This window comes from Eleutherodactylus coqui, chromosome 2 (assembly GCF_035609145.1).
Source record: "Eleutherodactylus coqui strain aEleCoq1 chromosome 2, aEleCoq1.hap1, whole genome shotgun sequence".
Lineage (NCBI taxonomy): Eukaryota > Metazoa > Chordata > Amphibia > Anura > Eleutherodactylidae > Eleutherodactylus > Eleutherodactylus coqui.
The window spans coordinates 108,705,999-108,725,517 of record NC_089838.1 but is presented as its reverse complement, the minus strand read 5'-3'; positions in this window follow the sequence as shown (position 1 = coordinate 108,725,517).

Below are 19,519 nucleotides of genomic sequence, written 5' to 3'. Positions count from 1 at the left end.
TGCGTCCTCACAAAGTAATAGTGCCCGCTGTGCATGCCTCCATAGGTAATACCCCCTATGGCGCCACAAGATAATAGTGCCATTTGTCTGTATATGTACAAAGTAAAGGCTGTTCACACCAGCGTTAGCACCCATTAGCGATTTTCTCTGTTTTTGGAACAGGGAAATTAAATTAAAATGGAATTAAACATTTCATTCTTTCTCTGGGTTTTCAATTAATGGAAATGTTTCTTTTGTTTACGTTCAATTTTCGTTTTTTAAACAGAACAAACAGTGCGGTCTGCGGCGCTCTTTGTACTGTTTAGGAAATGGAAACTAAACGGAAGCAAAAGGGAAACATTATTAATAAAACCCATTGAAATGAATGGGGCAAAAAATGTCAACATTTAATTCCTTTTTTCTGCTCCAAAAACGCTATAGAGGAACAGAAATCTCTATCGCTGAGCAACTGTCCCAGCGGACAATGTGCTTCCCCATACCCGACTCCGCTTTCTGCTCTGAAGCAACGGACAGAGAGCAGGAGGAGGAGCTGGCATGTGAATAAAAACTGCCGCGTGGTGACAGCGGCTCAGCGGGAAGTCATTAAATACATGACCGCCATTCACTGCTGTTCGGTTGGCCCTCTGCTCGTTTTCACAGATGGGCTATCGAACAGCAGTGCTACAGTGGGGCCTTTTTGGGGATGGGAGCCCTGAGCAACTGCCCAGTTTCCCTCCCCACTCCCTAAATACTAGGGTTGTAGTTTAGAAAAAACAACACAAACATTAACATCTTTTATCTTAAAAGAAAACCATATATAAACCAGGCTGGTCACCGCTATCTCTGTCCGGCAGCCATCTTGTCCAATCTGAGTTTAACTGCCAAATTGGCCATTATAACACAAATCCCCGCTATAACGCTCACCTTCTGGTGACTACATACATTCTGTCGCCTGGATAGGAATATACTGCCACCCTCATGCGGCTAATACAAAGCCCATCTAATCATGTTGTCGTTACCAGGTGACATATTCCCACAGCAGGCCCTGTCACCCATAGCAACCAATCACAGAGCAGCTTGCATTTCTCCACAGCAGCTTCAGAAATGTAAGCTGAGCTCTGATTGGTTGCCATGGGCGACCAGGCCTGCTTTTTTTGTTCTGATAACTGAAGTATCTTAAATATTCACCATATTTTTGTTGATTATCAATAATTTATCAGGAATTACAGTCCCTGGAAAAGGAAGCTCAGTGCAGCAGGTAGCCACAAGCATGGCTGCCATGATATGTAATGCTTGTATATACTATGTATTCTCAGGCGCGTCGCCCATCCTGCCGCCATACAGTAACCTGCAATAACTCACAAACCCAAATATTTCTCATATAGATGTATTCATTATAAGGTAACATTAACCCCTGCTCAGCCAAATCCCACTGTAGTGCACTACATAGACAGATAAAGCAGAGCCCAATGTGTTATTTAAAGGGATATTCCCAGAATATCATATTTTATTAGTCCATCTGTATAGTGCTATGTAGCTATTGCCTGAAGGTGCGGGACCAGTATTGTTACACCCCATATGGGGCAGTGCGTTTTTATATAACATAAGACAAATATACAGTACAGCACTCAAATAGCACCGAACAGAACCCATTGACTATAATGGGGGCCATCCTGCCTCTGGTATTCTAATCAGCACTTATCCAATGTAGCTTCAATATTTCATCACAGATTTTCCGCTGGATCTGTGCCGGAGATTCCTAACGAAGCCTCCAACGCAGATGTGAATGGGGCAGTACAGAGGAGCATACAACACTGAAATGATCCTTACGTGCCACGCAGGGGGCGCTTCTCCTGCAAAGCCATCCAGGATCACTGCTTGAAGCTCTTCCATGGCGTATAGTGAGAAGATGCTGGTCTTGTGGGCTGAGAGTTATCTGATGGAATGAAGAGCACTGTCACAAATGATTCACCTGTGATGTCATTAAACAGAACCCTATGATGTCACCGACTGAAGGGAGACATACTTCACTGTACACCAGATATCACTAGTAGGGCCCACTATATATAAATTATCTATTGCTCTAATTAACAAAGGTTTAAAACATAACATCATTAATTGCATCAAAATAATTGTCATACCAGGTGTCATTCTTGTAACATGTTAGTCAGTGATTCATCCGCCAACTGAAGGGAGAAGCCTGAGAGTGATAGAGCTGAGCAGGAACAGTTCATCACTTAGAGTGCTCTCAGAGCAGGATTTATGTTTCCTAAATGTGAAGAAATGTACATTTTGGGGCGGTTCAATTGATCAAAACAGTCTTGTCCATAGCCACCAATCAGAATTCAGCTTCTGCTGCTCTACTCAGTGCCTCACACAGTAATAGTGCCCACCACAAAACTAATAGTGCCTTCCTCTGTGCCTTAATCATCCCTCTTTTCCCCTAAAAGGTAATGAAAGTCCCATAATAAACCTGAAAATAATAGACCTTCTATGTCCACTAAAGTAAGTGCCCAGTGTGCGCCTCCACAAAGTAATAGTGCCCCCTGTGCTCCCACAAAGTCACTGTACTCTTCTGTGCTCTCACAAAGTCACTGTACTCTTCTGTGCTCCCACAAAGTCACTCTACTCTTCTGTGCTCCCACAAAGTTATAGTGTCCCAGTGTGCCCTGCGTCCTCACAAAGTAATAGTGCCCGCTGTGTATGCCTCCATAGGTAATACCCCCTATGGCGCCACAAGATAATAGTGCCATTTGTCTGTATATGTACAAAGTAAAGGCTGTTCATACCAGCGTTAGCACCCATTAGCGATTTTCTCTGTTTTTGGAACAGGGAAATTAAATTAAAATGGAATTAAACATTTCATTCTTTCTCTGGGTTTTCAATTAACGGAAATGTTTCTTTTGTTTACGTTCAATTTTCGTTTTTTAAACAGAACAAACAGTGCGGTCTGCGGCGCTCTTTGTACTGTTTAGGAAATGGAAACTAAACGGAAGCAAAAGGGAAACATTATTAATAAAACCCATTGAAATGAATGGGGCAAAAAATGTCAACATTTAATTCCTTTTTTCTGCTCCAAAAATGCTATAGAGGAACAGAAATCTCTATCGCCGAGCGACTGTCCCAGCGGACAATGTGCTTCTCCATACCCGACTCCGCTTTCTGCTCTGAAGCAACGGACGGAGAGCAGGAGGAGGAGCTGGCATGTGAATAAAAACTGCCGTGTGGTGACAGCGGCTCAGCGGGAAGTCATTAAATACATGACCGCCATCACTGCTGTTCGGTTGGCCCTCTGCTCGTTTTCACAGATGGGCTGTCGAACAGCAGTGCTATAGTGGGGCCTTTTTGGGGATGGGAGCCCTGAGCAACTGCCCAGTTTGCCTCCCCACTCCCTAAATACTAGGGTTGTAGTTTAGAAAAAACAACACAAACATTAACATCTTTTATCTTAAAAGAAAACCATATATAAACCAGGCTGGTCACCGCTATCTCTGTCCGGCAGCCATCTTGTCCAATCTGAGTTTAACTGCCAAATTGGCCATTATAACACAAATCCCCGCTATAACGCTCACCTTCTGGGAACTACATACATTCTGTCGCCTGGATAGGAATATACTGCCACCCTCATGCGGCTAATACAAAGCCCATCTAATCATGTTGTCGTTACCAGATGACATATTCCCACAGCAGGCCCTGTCACCCATAGCAACCAATCACAGAGCAGCTTGCATTTCTCCACAGCAGCTTCAGAAATGTAAGCTGAGCTCTGATTGGTTGCCATGGGCAACCAGGCCTGCTTTTTTTTGTTCTGATAACTGAAGTATCTTAAATATTCACCATATTTTTGTTGATTATCAATAATTTCTCAGGAATTACAGTCCCTGGAAAAGGAAGCTCAGTGTAGCAGGTAGCCACAAGCATGGCTGCCATGATATGTAATGCTTGTATATACTATGTATTCTCAGGCGCGTCGCCCATCCTGCCGCCATACAGTAACCTGCAATAACTCACAAACCCAAATATTTCTCATATAGATGTATTCATTATAAGGTAACATTAACCCCTGCTCAGCCAAATCCCACTGTAGTGCACTACATAGACAGATAAAGCAGAGCCCAATGTGTTATTTAAAGGGATATTCCCAGAATATCATATTTTATTAGTCCATCTGTATAGTGCTATGTAGCTATTGGCTGAAGGTGCGGGACCACTATTGTTACATCCCATATCGGGCAGTGCGTTTTTATATAACATAAGCCAAATATACAGTACAGCACCCAAATAGCACCGAACAGAACCCATTGACTATAATGGGGTCCATCCTGCCTCTGGTATTCTAATTAGCACTTATCCAATGTAGCTTCGATATTTCATCACGGATTTTCCGCTGGATCTGCGCCGGAGATTCCTAACGAAGCCTCCAACGCAGATGTGAATGGGGCCGTACAGAGGAGCATACAACACTGAAATGATCCTTACGTGCCACGCAGGGGGCGCTTTTCCTGCAGAGCCATCCGGGATCACCGCTTGAAGCTCTTCTATGGCGTATAGTGAGAAGATGCTGGTCATACTTTTACTTAAAATTAATACAGCGCTCCCCGGCAGCCCATTGCTTTCAATGGAGCTGTCTGTATTGCCGGCTCCCTTGAATTCAATGCGAGAACATACTGTAGTTCTTCTCTGTCACAGCTGTGACAGCTGTGGCAGAGGAGAAGGATCTTTAGTATATGTTCTCAATGGGGTCAGCGCTGCTGCCGCCGGCCCCATTGAGCGTTTATACAAGAACAACGATTTGCGCACAACGCAGTTACATGCGTTCTGCAAATCTTTGTGTCATATAATTTTCGGCACATACGCATAAAAAATGGACATGGGACCGATCCCATTGCAAAGCATTGGGTATATATAGATGCAGATCGCAAGCGCATCTGCAAATCGGTCAAAAAACGCCCATGTGACTGAGCCCTAAATGTGAGGAAATGTACATTTTGGGGCAGTTCAATTGACCAACAGTCTAAAACCAAAACTGACCTTGTCCATAGCCACCAATCAGAACTTAGCTTTCATCTTGTAACCTTATCGCCATCCATATGGTGCTGGAAACTAGTAATTAGCACCTTGCAAAAACACATTTCTGGCACTAAAATTGCAGGGCACAAGGTTTATATAGTAATGCAGCATTGTCCTTAGGCAAGTCTCACACAGGCATTTCACAGCGTTTTAGAGCGGCGCTGGTAAACGCGGTTGACCACATTTTTAACGCACCCCATCATTGGTGATGTGGTGCATTAAAAAGCGCTGCAACGCACTGAAATAGAACATACCGCTACGAAGCCCCATTGATATCAATGGAGACTCAGAACTGCTAAAACGCTGTAACAAGCGCCTGTGTGGGAGTGGCCTTATAGCACCTATAGATAGCTATCATGATAATGTATATAAACTGAGAAAGTACCTACCTATACCATAAACAGCAGCCATCTATATTGTCTCCTACTCCTCTTTTTATAACATATAGTCTTGACTTGTACAGTATCCTAACACTAAGTGGTTACAGATGTACAGCACCTACCTATATGATATACAGCACTTCCTAATATAGTCTACAGCATCTATCTATACAGAACACAACACCTACTGCACTTACAAAGCTTATATCCCCTAACTAAATGGTGCAGATTTGGTCGTGTTTTTAATTGCGGTTTGGCTGCAGGATTTAAAGGAGTTTTCCGTGGAAAATAGTATTGATGACCTATTTTCAGGAAAGGTCATCAAAAGTTGATCGGCTGGGGTCCGACACTAGGGACTCCGACCAATCAGCTGAGCGGACACTTGACTACTGTGCAGAGCTGGGAGGGATAAGGGTTGGCTTGTCACGGTGGCACTTACCAGTCTATGAGGGATATCACGTAGCCAAGGCCAGAGCAGGATCACAGGCCGCCTTAGGATAGGGATTGCCAATAAATGGGTTGATGGGGGTAGTAGTACTTATCACTTGTGATGCCACCGTTCCCACACACCGGTATGCTACGCGGCGGAGAAAAGAACACAGAGACTTGTGTATAGTAGTGGTAACGGCCCGGTATAACTTTTACTTACAGATAAACTTTTACAAACAGGTATTCATGGCAATGCAGGTACAATTCTTTTAATTCTTTTAACCCCTTAGTGACCAAGCCTGTTTGCGCCTTAATTACCAGGCCAAATTTTGGAAATCTGACATGTGTCACTTTAACATAGAATAGCTCCGTAAAGGTTTTGCATATCCAAGTGATTCTGACATTGTTTTTTCGCCACATGTTGTACTTCATTTAGGTGGTGAAAATAGTCTGATATAATTTGTGTTTATTTATTAAAAGTGCCAATATTGGGAAAATTATGAAAAAATTATTGTTTTTTCACATTTTCAATTGTAATATCTCAAATATGTGCAAACATACTGTACAAACTTTTGCTAAGATAAATATTTCCATCTGTTTACTTTATTCTGAATGCACATTTGAAAAACTTTTATGTTTTTTTTAACCATTTCGGAAACGTACAAATTTAACATTACTTTTCAGCATTTTGAGGAACACTTTATTTTCCTGCACCAAGCCAAGATTGCAAAGGCTCATGAGTATCAGAATGATAGATACCCCCACAAATGACCCTTTTTTAAAAACTACACCCCTTAATGTAGTCACTGAGGGGTGACATGAGTATTTTAACCCCACAGATGTTTTTCAGGAATTAATTCAATTTAGAGGAGAAAAAGTAAAATTTAATATTTTTGCAAATCGTCATTTTAAAGACATATTTTTTCCTATAGTTTACATGAAAAGGAGGATTTACACCCCAAAATGGATCTCCCTGTTTGTCCTGTGTTCAGAAATATACCCATTGTGGCCCTAATGTTATGTGTGGATGCAAAACGGGGCCCAAAATGAAAGGAGTAGTCAGTGTCTCTCAGAACAGAAATTTAGTTTGAAGGCCTTTTAGGCCCCATAGCACCCTTGTAGAGTTTTTGAGCGCTCAAAACCATGGAAAACACCCACAAATGACCACATTTTGAAAACTAGACCCCTTAACAAATTTATCTAGGGGTATACTGTGTATTTTGATCCCACAGGTTTTAAATGAATTCAAGCAAAGCAAAAAGAAAAAAATTGTGATTTTTGTTTTTTTGGCAATTCTGTCATTTTAAAAACAGCTTTTTTTGTACAGCACATATATGAAGGAAGACTTTCACTCCAAAATGGATACCCCTGTTTGTCCTGTTTTCAGAAATATACCCATTGTGACCCTAATCTTATGTCTGGATGCACAACAGGGCCCAAAATGAAAGGAGTAGTCGGTGGTTTTCAGAACATAGATTTTGCTGGATGTCCTTTTAGGCCCCATAGCCCACTTGTAGAGTTCTTGAGCGGCCAAAACTATAGAGAACCCCCACAAATGACCCCATTTTGAAAACAAGCCCCCTTAACAAATTCATCTAGGGGTGTACTGTGTATTTTAACCCTTCAATTTTTGAATAGATCTAAGCAAAGCAGTAGGAAAAAATTATGATTTTCATTTTTTGGGCAATCGTGTCAATTGAAAACATTTTTTTTGTACAGCACTAGAGATGAGCGAACACCAAAATGTTCGGGTGTTCGTTATTCGTAACGAACTTCCCGTGATGCTCGAGGGTTCGTTTCGAACAACGAACCCTATTGAAGTCAATGGGCGACCAGAACATTTTTGTATTTCGCCGATGCTCGCTAAGGTTTTCATGTGTGAAAATCTGGGCAATTCAGGAAAGTGATGGGAATGACACAGTGACGGATAGGGCAGGCGAGGGGCTACATGTTGGGCTGCATCCTAAGTTCACAGGTCCCACTATTAAGCCACAATAGCGGCAAGAGTGGGCCCCCCCCCTCCCAACAACTTTTACTTCTGAAAAGCGCTCATTAGCATGGCATACCTTTGCTAAGCACCACACTACCTCCAACAAAGCACAATCACTGCCTGCATGACACTCCACTGCCACTTCTCCTGAGTTACATGCTGCCCAACCGCACCCCCTCCCCCCCACAGCGCACACCAAAGTGTCCCTGCGCAGCCTTCAGCTGCCCTCATGCCACACCACGCTCATGTCTATTTAGAATTGCGTCTGCCATGACGAGGGACCGCAGGCATACACTGCAGAGGTTGGCACGGCTAGGCAGCGACCCTCTTAAAAAGTGGCGGAGCGATAGCCCACAATGCTGTACAGAAGCAATGAGAAATAGAATCCTGTGCCACCGCCATCAGGAGCTGCACACGTGGGCATAGCAATGGGGAACCTATGTGCCACACACTATTCATTCTGTCAAGGTGTCTGCATGCCCCAGTCAGACCGGGCTTTTTAATTCATAGACACAGGCAGGTACAACTCCCTATTGTGAAGTCCCTGTCGACCCACAGCATGGGTGGCTCCCTGGAACCCACCGGCGGTACACAAAAATATCCCATTGCATTGCCCAACACAGCTGAGGTAGTAATGTCGTGCGTAATACAGGTGGGCTTCGGCCCACACTGCATGCCCCAGTCAGACTGGGGTTCTTTACAAGTGGACACATGTAGGTTTAACTCCCTGTGGACCCACTGCCTGGGTGGGTGCCAGGAAGCCACCGGCGGTACATAGAAATATCCCATTGCATTGCCCAACACAGCTGAGGTAGTAATGTCGTGCGTAATACAGGTGGGCTTCGGCCCACACTGCATGCCCCAGTCAGACGGGTTCTTTAGAAGTGTACAGATGTATTAAAAACTCAGTGTGCACCTGCAGCATGGGTGGCTCCCTGGAACCCACCGGCGGTACACAAAAATATCCCATTGCATTGCCCAACACAGCTGAGGTAGTAATGTCGTGCGTAATACAGGTGGGCTTCGGCCCACACTGCATGCCCCAGTCAGACTGGGATTCTTTACAAGTGGACACATGTAGGTTTAACTCCCTGTGGACCCACTGCCTGGGTGGGTGCCAGGAAGCCACCGGCGGTACATAGAAATATCCCATTGCATTGCCCAACACAGCTGAGGTAGTAATGTCGTGCGTAATACAGGTGGGCTTCGGCCCACACTGCATGCCCCAGTCAGACGGGTTCTTTAGAAGTGTACAGATGTATTAAAAACTCAGTGTGCACCTACAGCATGGGTGGCTCCCTGGAACCCACCGGCGGTACACAAAAATATCCCATTGCATTGCCCAACACAGCTGAGGTAGTAATGTCGTGCGTAATACAGGTGGGCTTCGGCCCACACTGCATGCCCCAGTCAGACTGGGATTCTTTACAAGTGGACACATGTAGGTTTAACTCCCTGTGGACCCACTGCCTGGGTGGGTGCCAGGAAGCCACCGGCGGTACATAGAAATATCCCATTGCATTGCCCAACACAGCTGAGGTAGTAATGTCGTGCGTAATACAGGTGGGCTTCGGCCCACACTGCATGCCCCAGTCAGACGGGTTCTTTAGTAGTGTACAGATGTATTAAAAACTCAGTGTGCACCTACAGCATGGGTGGCTCCCTGGAACCCACCGACGGTACACAAAAATATCCCATTGCATTGCCCAACACAGCTGAGGTAACGTCAGCTGTAATGCAGGTGGGCTAAAAATTAATTTGATTACACTGTAGGCGAGGGCCCACAAAAATTGCTGTATCAACAGTACTAATGTACATCCCAAAAATTGGCCATGGCCAGCCAAGAGGGCAGGTGAAACCCATTAATCGCTTTGGTTAATGTGGCTTAAGTGGTAACTAGGCCTGGAGGCAGCCCAGTGTAACGAAAAATTGGTTCAAGTTAAAGTTCCAATGCTTTTAAGCGCATTGAAACTTATAAAAATTGTTCTGAAAAATTATTTGAGTGAGCCTTGTGGCCCTAAGAAAAATTGCCCGTTCAGCGTGATTACGTGAGGTTTCAGGAGGTGGAGCAGGAGGAGGAGGAGGAGGAATATTAGACACAGATTGATGAAGCAGAAATGTCCCCGTTTTGGATGGTGAGAGAGAACGTAGCTTCCATCCGCGGGTGCAGCCTACGTATTGCTTACGTATCGCTGCTGTCCGCTGGTGGAGAACAGAAGTCTGGGGAAATCCAGCCTTTGTTCATCTTGATGAGTGTTAGCCTGTCGGCACTGTCGGTTGACAAGCGGCTACGCTTATCTGTGATGATTCCCCCAGCCGCACTAAACACCCTCTCCGACAACACGCTAGCCGCAGGACAAGCAAGCACCTCCAGGGCATACAGGGCTAGTTCAGGCCACGTGTCCAGCTTCGACACCCAGTAGTTGTAGGGGGCAGAGGCGTCACCAAGGATGGTCGTGCGATCCGCTACGTACTCCCTCACCATCCTTTTGCAGTGCTCCCGCCGACTCAGCCGTGACTGGGGAGCGGTGACACAGTCTTGGTGGGGAGCCATAAAGCTGGCCAGGCCCTTAAAGACTGTTGCACTGCCTGGGATGTACATGCTGCTCGATCTACGCACATCCCCTGCAACATGGCCCTCGGAACTGCGCCTTCTGCCACTAGCGCTGTCGGCTGGGAATTTTACCATCAGCTTGTCCGCAAGGGTCCTGTGGTATAGCAACACTCTCGAACCCCTTTCCTCTTCGGGAATCAGAGTGGGCAGGTTCTCCTTATACCGTGGATCGAGCAGTGTGTACACCCAGTAATCCGTAGTGGCCAGAATGCGTGCAACGCGAGGGTCACGAGAAAGGCATCCTAACATGAAGTCAGCCATGTGTGCCAGGGTACCTGTACGCAACACATGGCTGTCTTCACTAGGAAGATCACTATCAGGATCCTCCTCCTCCTCCTCCTCCTCCTCCTCAGGCCATACACGCTGAAAGGATGACAGGCAATCAGCCGGTGTACCGTCAGCAGCAGGCCAAGCTGTCTCTTCCCCCTCCTCCTCATCCTCCTCATGCTCCTCCTCCTCCTCCTGTACGCGCTGAGAAATAGACAGGAGGGTGCCCTGACTATCCAGCGGCATACTGTCTTCCCCCGCCCCCGTTTCCGAGCGCAAAGCAGCTGCCTTTATGGTTTGCAGGGAATTTCTCAAGATGCATAGCAGAGGAATGGTGACGCTAATGATTGTAGCATCGCCGCTCACCACCTGGGTAGACTCCTCAAAATTACCAAGGACATGGCAGATGTCTGCCAACCAGGCCCACTCTTCTGAAAGGAATTGAGGAGGCTGACTCCCACTGCGCCGCCCATGTTGGAGTTGGTATTCGACTATAGCTCTACGCTGTTCATAGAGCCTGGCCAACATGTGGAGCGTAGAGTTCCACCGTGTGGGCACGTCGCACAGCAGTCGGTGCACTGGCAGCTTAAAGTGATGTTGCAGGGTGCGCAGGGTGGCAGCGTCCGTGTGGGACTTGCGGAAATGTGCGCAGAGCCGGCGCGCCTTTACGAGCAGGTCTGACAAGCGTGGGTAGCTTTTCAGAAACCGCTGAACCACCAAATTAAAGACGTGGGCCAGGCATGGCACGTGCGTGAGGCTGCCGAGCTGCAGAGCCGCCACCAGGTTACGGCCGTTGTCACACACGACCATGCCCGGTTGGAGGCTCAGCGGCGCAAGCCAGCGGTCGGTCTGCTGTGTCAGACCCTGCAGCAGTTCGTGGGCCGTGTGCCTCTTATCGCCTAAGCTGAGTAGTTTCAGCACGGCCTGCTGACGCTTACCCACCGCTGTGCTGCCACACCGCGCGACACCGACTGCTGGCGACATGCTGCTGCTAACACATCTTGATTGTGAGACAGAGGAGGAGGAGGAGGAGGAGGGTGCTTTAGTGGAGGAAGCATACACCTCCGCAGATACCAGCACCGAGCTGGGGCCCGCAATTCTGGGGGTGGGTAGGACGTGAGCGGTCCCAGGCTCTGACTCTGTCCCAGCCTCCACTAAATTCACCCAATGTGCCGTCAGGGAGATGTAGTGGCCCTGCCCGCCTGTGCTTGTCCACGTGTCCGTAGTTAAGTGGACCGTGGCAGTAACCGCGTTGGTGAGGGCGCGCACAATGTTGCGGGAGACGTGGTCGTGCAGGGCTGGGACGGCACATCGGGAAAAGTAGTGGCGACTGGGAACTGAGTAGCGCGGGGCCGCCGCCTCCATGATACTTTTGAAGGACTCCGTTTCCACAACCCTATACGGCAGCATCTCAAGGCTGATGAATTTTGCGATGCGGACGGTTAACGTTTGAGCGTGCGGGTGCGTGGCGGCGTACTTGCGCTTGCGCTCGAACACTTGCGCAAGCGACGGCTGAACGGTGCGCTGAACTACACTGCTGGATGGGGCCGAGGACAGCGGAGATGAGGGTGTGGGTGCAGGCCATGAGGCGGTAGTGCCTGTGTCCTGAGAGGGGGGTTGCATCTCAGTGGCAGGTTGGGGCACAGGGGGAGAGGCAGGGGTGCAAACCGGAGGCGGTGAACGGCCTTTGTCCCACCTTGCGGGGTGCTTGGCCATCATATGTCTGCGCATGGTGGTGGTGGTGAGGCTGTTGGTGTTGGCTCCCCGGCTGAGCTTTGCGCGACAAAGGTTGCACACCACTGTTCGTCGGTCGTCAGGCGTCTCTGTGAAAAACTGCCAGACCTTAGAGCACCTCGGCCTCCGCAGGGTGGCATGGCGCGAGGGGGCGCTTTGGGAAACACTTGGTGGATTATTCGGTCTGGCCCTGCCTCTACCCCTGGCCACTGCACTGCCTCTTGCAACCTGCCCTGCTGATGCCCTTGACTCCCCCTCTGAAGACCTGTCCTCCTGAGTAAGCGTTGCACACCAGGTGGGGTCAGTCACCTCATCGTCCTGCTGCTCTTCCTCCGAATCCTCTGTGCGCTGCTCCCTGGGACTTACTGCCCTTACTACTACCTCACTGCAAGACAACTGTGTCTGATCGTCATCGTCCTCCTCACCCACAGAAAGTTGTTGAGACAGTTGGCGGAAGTCCCCAGCCTCTTCCCCCGGACCCCGGGAACTTTCGAATGGTTGGGCATCAGTGACGATAAACTCCTCTGGTGGGAGAGGAACCGCTGCTGCCCAATCTAAGCAGGGGCCCGAGAACAGTTCCTGGGAGTGTTCCCGCTCCTGAGCAGGTGTCATTGTAGTGGAGTGAGGAGGCTGGGAGGAAGGAGGAGCAGCAGACAGAGGATTCGGATTGGCAGCAGTGGACGGCGCAGAACTGCGGGTAGACGATAGGTTGCTCGAAGCACTTTCTGCCATCCAGGACAGGACCTGCTCACACTGCTCATTTTCTAATAACCGTCTCCCGCGTGGACCCATTAATTGGGCGATGAATGTGGGGACGCCAGAAACGTGCCTCTCTCCTAATCGCGCAGCAGTCGGCTGCGACACACCTGGATCAGGAGCTTGGCCTGTGCCCACACCCTGACTTGGCCCTCCGCGTCCTCGGCCGCGTCCACGTCCTCTAGGCCTACCCCTACCCCTCAGCATGCTGTATTACCAGTGATTTGATTTCACAGGCAGGAAATAAATTGGCGCAAGACTGCAGGCCAAATATAATTTTTGCCCTTTTTGGAAAACGAAAGGCCCCACTGCCTCTAGTGAATGAATTATCTAAGTTTAATAACTGTGCTGTGTCCCTGCTTATGTGTCACAGAACGTGAGGGTAGCAGAGTTATTATAACTCTTGGAGAGCAGGTATTTTTTTTCCCAATTAAGGAAAGCAAATGGCGAACCCAGCAGTAAAGCGTAGCTGGGTGCGTATGATTTAGCAATGTTTTTCACGCAGCTCACACGTCTCCACAGGCGTAAGGACGGACACAGGCTGGACAAATAGATTTGTTTTCAGTTTTTTCCCACCAACAGGCAGCACTGCGTATATTCAATGAACCTGAGAAGTTTAATAACTGTGCTGTGTCCCTGCTTATGTGTCACAGAACGTGAGGGTAGCAGAGTTATTATAACTCTTGGAGAGCAGGTATTTTTTTTCCCAATTAAGGAAAGCAAATGGCGAACCCAGCAGTAAAGCGTAGCTGGGTGCGTATGATTTAGCAATGTTTTTCACGCAGCTCACACGTCTCCACAGGCGTAAGGACGGACACAGGCTGGACAAATAGATTTGTTTTCAGTTTTTTCCCACCAACAGGCAGCACTGCGTATATTCAATGAACCTGAGAAGTTTAATAACTGTGCTGTGTCCCTGCTTATGTGTCACAGAACGTGAGGGTAGCAGAGTTATTATAACTCTTGGAGAGCAGGTATTTTTTTTCCCAATTAAGGAAAGCAAATGGCGAACCCAGCAGTAAAGCGTAGCTGGGTGCGTATGATTTAGCAATGTTTTTCACGCAGCTCACACGTCTCCACAGGCGTAAGGACGGACACAGGCTGGACAAATAGATTTGTTTTCAGTTTTTTCCCACCAACAGGCAGCACTGCGTATATTCAATGAACCTGAGAAGTTTAATAACTGTGCTGTGTCCCTGCTTATGTGTCACAGAACGTGAGGGTAGCAGAGTTATTATAACTCTTGGAGAGCAGGTATTTTTTTTCCCAATTAAGGAAAGCAAATGGCGAACCCAGCAGTAAAGCGTAGCTGGCTGCGTATGATTTAGCAATGTTTTTCACGCAGCTCACACGTGTCCACCGCCCGTAAGGACGGACAGAGGCTGGACAAATAGATTTGTTTTCAGTTTTTTCCCACCAACAGGCAGCACTGCGTATATTCTATGAATAATAACTGTGTTGTGGCCCTGCCTATACAATTCTTTCCCTGCAGTATCAATGGAGGGTGGAATGCTCTGCAGAGGCGATTTTGAGAAGCCCAAAAAAAATGCAGCACAGCCAACAGCAGCCTGGACAGTACTGCACACGGATAAATATGGCCCTAGAAAGGACCGTTGAGGTTCTTGAAGGCTACACTCACTCCTAACACTCTCCCTGCCTATGCAGCACTTCTGTCCCTAATGCCAGGTGCAACGGTCTGCAGAGGCGATTTTGAGAAAAAAAAAAATCCCACTGCTAACAGCAGCCAACACACAGCTATCAGTGGCCCTAATAAGGACCTTTGGGGGGTCTTGAAGCCTACACTAACTACCAATTCTTTCCCTACAGCAGCTCCGGTATAAACAGCACTGTCCCTCATCTAACTCACACCGCATCTGAGGCGAGCCGCGGGAGGGGCCGACTTTTATATTAGGCGAACACCTGATCTCGCCAGCCACTCACAGCAGGGGGGTGGTATAGGGCTTAAACGTTGCAGGGGGAAGTTGTAATGCCTTCCCTGTCTTTCAATTGGCCAGAAAAGCGCGCTAACGTCTCAGGGAAGGAAGTGAAAGTAACCAGAACACCGCATGGTGTTCGTCACGAATAACGAACATCCCGAACACCCTAATATTCGCACGAATATCAAGCTCGGACGAACGCGTTCGCTCATCTCTATACAGCACTCAAAGGAATGAAGACGTTCACCCCAAAATCGATACCCCTGTTTGTCCCGTGTTCAGAAACATACCCATTGTGGCCCTAATCTACTTACAGGACCCAGTTCATCACTTAGAGTGCTCTCAGAGCAGGCCATTATGTTTCCTAAATGTAAAGAAATGTACATTTTGGGGCAGTTGAATCAATCAAAACAGTCTTGTCCATAGCCACCAATCAGAATTCAGCTTCTGCTGCTCTACTCAGTGCCTCACACAGTAATAGTGCCCACCACAAAACTAATAGTGCCTTCCTCTGTGCCTTAATCATCCCTCTTTTCCCCCTAAAAGGTAATGAAAGTCCCATAATAAACCTGAAAAAAATACACCTTCTATGTCCACTAAAGTAAGTGCCCAGTGTGCGCCTCCACAAAGTAATAGTGCCCCCTGTGCTCCCACAAAGTCACTGTACTCTTCTGTGCTCTCACAAAGTCACTGTACTCTTCTGTGCTCCCACAAAGTCACTCTACTCTTCTGTGCTCCCACAAAGTTATAGTGTCCCAGTGTGCCCTGCGTCCTCACAAAGTAATAGTGCCCCCTGTGCTCCCACAAAGTCACTGTACTCTTCTGTGCTCTCACAAAGTCACTGTACTCTTCTGTGCTCCCACAAAGTCACTGTACTCTTCTGTGCTCCCACAAAGTCACTCTACTCTTCTGTGCTCCCACAAAGTTATAGTGTCCCAGTGTGCCCTGCGTCCTCACAAAGTAATAGTGCCCCCTGTGTATGCCTCCATAGGTAATACCCCCTATGGCGCCACAAGATAATAGTGCCATTTGTCTGTATATGTACAAAGTAATGGCCGTTCACACCAGCGTTAGCACCCATTAGCGATTTTCTCTGTTTTTGGAACAGGGAAATTGAATTAAAATGGAATTAAACATTTCATTCTTTCTCTGGGTTTTCAATTAATGGAAATGTTTCTTTTGTTTACGTTCAATTTTCGTTTTTTAAACAGAACAAACAGTGCGGTCTGCGGCGCTCTTTGTACTGTTTAGGAAATGGAAACTAAACGGAAGCAAAAGGGAAACATTATTAATAAAACCCATTGAAATGAATGGGGCAAAAAATGTCAACATTTAATTCCTTTTTTCTGCTCCAAAAATGCTATAGAGGAACAGAAATCTCTATCGCCGAGCGACTGTCCCAGCGGACAATGTGCTTCCCCATACCCAACTCCGCTTTCTGCTCTGAAGCAACGGACGGAGAGCAGGAGGAGGAGCTGGCATGTGAATAAAAACTGCCGCGTGGTGACAGCAGCTCAGCGGGAAGTCATTAAATACATGACCGCCATCACTGCTGTTCGGTTGGCCCTCTGCTCGTTTTCACAGATGGGCTGTCGAACAGCAGTGCTATAGTGGGGCCTTTTTGGGGATGGGAGCCCTGAGCAACTGCCCAGTTTGCCTCCCCACTCCCTAAATACTGGGGTTGTAGTTTAGAAAAAACAACACAAACATTAACATCTTTTATCTTAAAAGAAAACCATATATAAACCAGGCTGGTCACCGCTATCTCTGTCCGGCAGCCATCTTGTCCAATCTGAGTTTAACTTCCAAATTGGCCATTATAACACAAATCCCCGCTATAACGCTCACCTTCTGGGAACTACATACATTCTGTCGCCTGGATAGGAATATACTGCCACCCTCATGCGGCTAATACAAAGCCCATCTAATCATGTTGTCGTTACCAGATGACATATTCCCACAGCAGGTCCTGTCACCCATAGCAACCAATCACAGAGCAGCTTGCATTTCTCCACAGCAGCTTCAGAAATGTAAGCTGAGCTCTGATTGGTTGCCATGGGCGACCAGGCCTGCTTTTTTTGTTCTAATAACTGAAGTATCTTAAATATTCACCATATTTTTGTTGATTATCAATAATTTCTCAGGAATTACAGTCCCTGGAAAAGGAAGCTCAGTGCAGCAGGTAGCCACAAGCATGGCTGCCATGATATGTAATGCTTGTATATACTATGTATTCTCAGGCGCGTCGCCTATGCTGCCGCCATACAGTAACCTGCAATAACTCACAAACCCAAATACTTCTCATATAGATGTATTCATTATAAGGTAACATTAACCCCTGCTCAGCCAATTCCCACTGTAGTGCACTACATAGACAGATAAAGCAGAGCCCAATGTGTTATTTAAAGGGATATTCCCAGAATATCATATTTTATTAGTCCATCTGTATAGCGCTATGTAGCTATTGGCTGAAGGTGCGGGACCAGTATTGTTACACCCCATATGGGGCAGTGCTTTTTTATATAACATAAGCCAAATATACAGTACAGCACCCAAATAGCACCGAACAGAACTATAATGGGGTCCATCCTGCCTCTGGTATTCTAATCAGCACTTATCCAATGTAGCTTCAATATTTCATCACGGATTTTCCGCTGGATCTGTGCCGAAGATTCCTAACGAAGCCTCCAACGCAGATGTGAATGGGGCCGTACAGAGGAGCATACAACACTGAAATGATCCTTACGTGCCAAACAGGGGGCGCTTTTCCTGCAGAGCCATCCGGGATCACCGCTTGAAGCTCTTCTATGGCGTATAGTGAGAAGATGCTGGTCATACTTTTACTTAAAATTCATCCCGCGCTTGCCGGCAGCCCATTGCTTTCAATGGAGCTGTCTGTATTGCCGGCTCCCTTGAATTCAATGCGAGAACATAGTTCTTCTCTGTCACAGCTGTGACAGCTGTGGCAGAGGAGAAGGATCTTTAGTATATGTTCTCAATGGGGTCAGCGCTGCTGCCGCCGGCCCCATTGAGCGTATATACAAGAACAACGATTTGCGCAGAACGCAGTTACATGTGTTCTGCAAATCTTTGTGTCATATAATTTTCGGCACATCCGCATAAAAAACGGACATGTGACCGATCCCATTGCAAAGCATTGGGTATATATAGATGCAGATCGCAAGCGCATCTGCAAATCGGTCAAAAAACGCCCATGTGACTGAGCCCTAAATGTGAGGAAATGTACATTTTGGGGCAGTTCAATTGACCAACAGTCTAAAACCAAAACTGACCTTGTCCATAGCCACCAATCAGAACTTAGCTTTCATCTTGTAACCTTATCGCCATCCATATGGTGCTGGAAACTAGTAATTAGCACCTTGCAAAAACACATTTCTGGCACTAAAATTGCAGGGCACAAGGTTTATATAGTAATGCAGCATTGTCCTTAGGCAAGTCTCACACAGGCATTTCACAGCGTTTTAGAGCGGCGCTGGTAAACGCGGTTGACCACATTTTTAACGCACCCCATCATTGGGTGATGTGGTGCATTAAAAAGCGCTGCAACGCACTGAAATAGAACATACTGCTAAGAAGCCCCATTGATATCAATGGAGACTCAGAACTGCTAAAACGCTGTAACAAGCGCCTGTGTGGGAGTGGCCTTATAGCATCCATAGATAGCTATCATGATAATGTATATAAACTGAGAAAGTACCTACCTATACCATAAACAGCAGCCATCTATATTGTCTCCTACTCCTCTTTTTATAACATATAGTCTTGACTTGTACAGTATCCTAACACTAAGTGGTTACAGATGTACAGCACCTACCTATATGATATACAGCACTTCCTAATATAGTCTACAGCAGGGGTGTCAAACTCCTTTTCACTGAGGGCCACATCAGGTTTTTGGTGAACTTCAAAGGGCCGATAGTAAGACAGTATAGTGATGGTTCGTTCACACCAGCGTATTTGCGTACATAATATGCAGTGAATAGAAGCCATTGGTTTCACTGAGCTCATTCACATGATGTATATTTTCACACAGCATGACCTATTTTGTTGCGTACTGCGCACCCCGATAGGCCATTGGAGTGAATGGGCCGTGCAAATACGTGGTGAATGTGCAGGAAACCGATATATTCACTGCATATTTGCGCACCATCTCAGTGGGCCCATCTGCGTTCTTTTTTGCGTGCCCAAATATGCAGGCATAAGCGATTTTCGATTGCGCAAATACGCAGCGTATTTGTGCTACCGAAATGCAATTACGTCCATGTGAACGTGCAGCAATAGTGACCCCTACAGTGGCCCCAGTAAAAATAGTGACCCCTATAGTGGTCACAGTAATAATAGT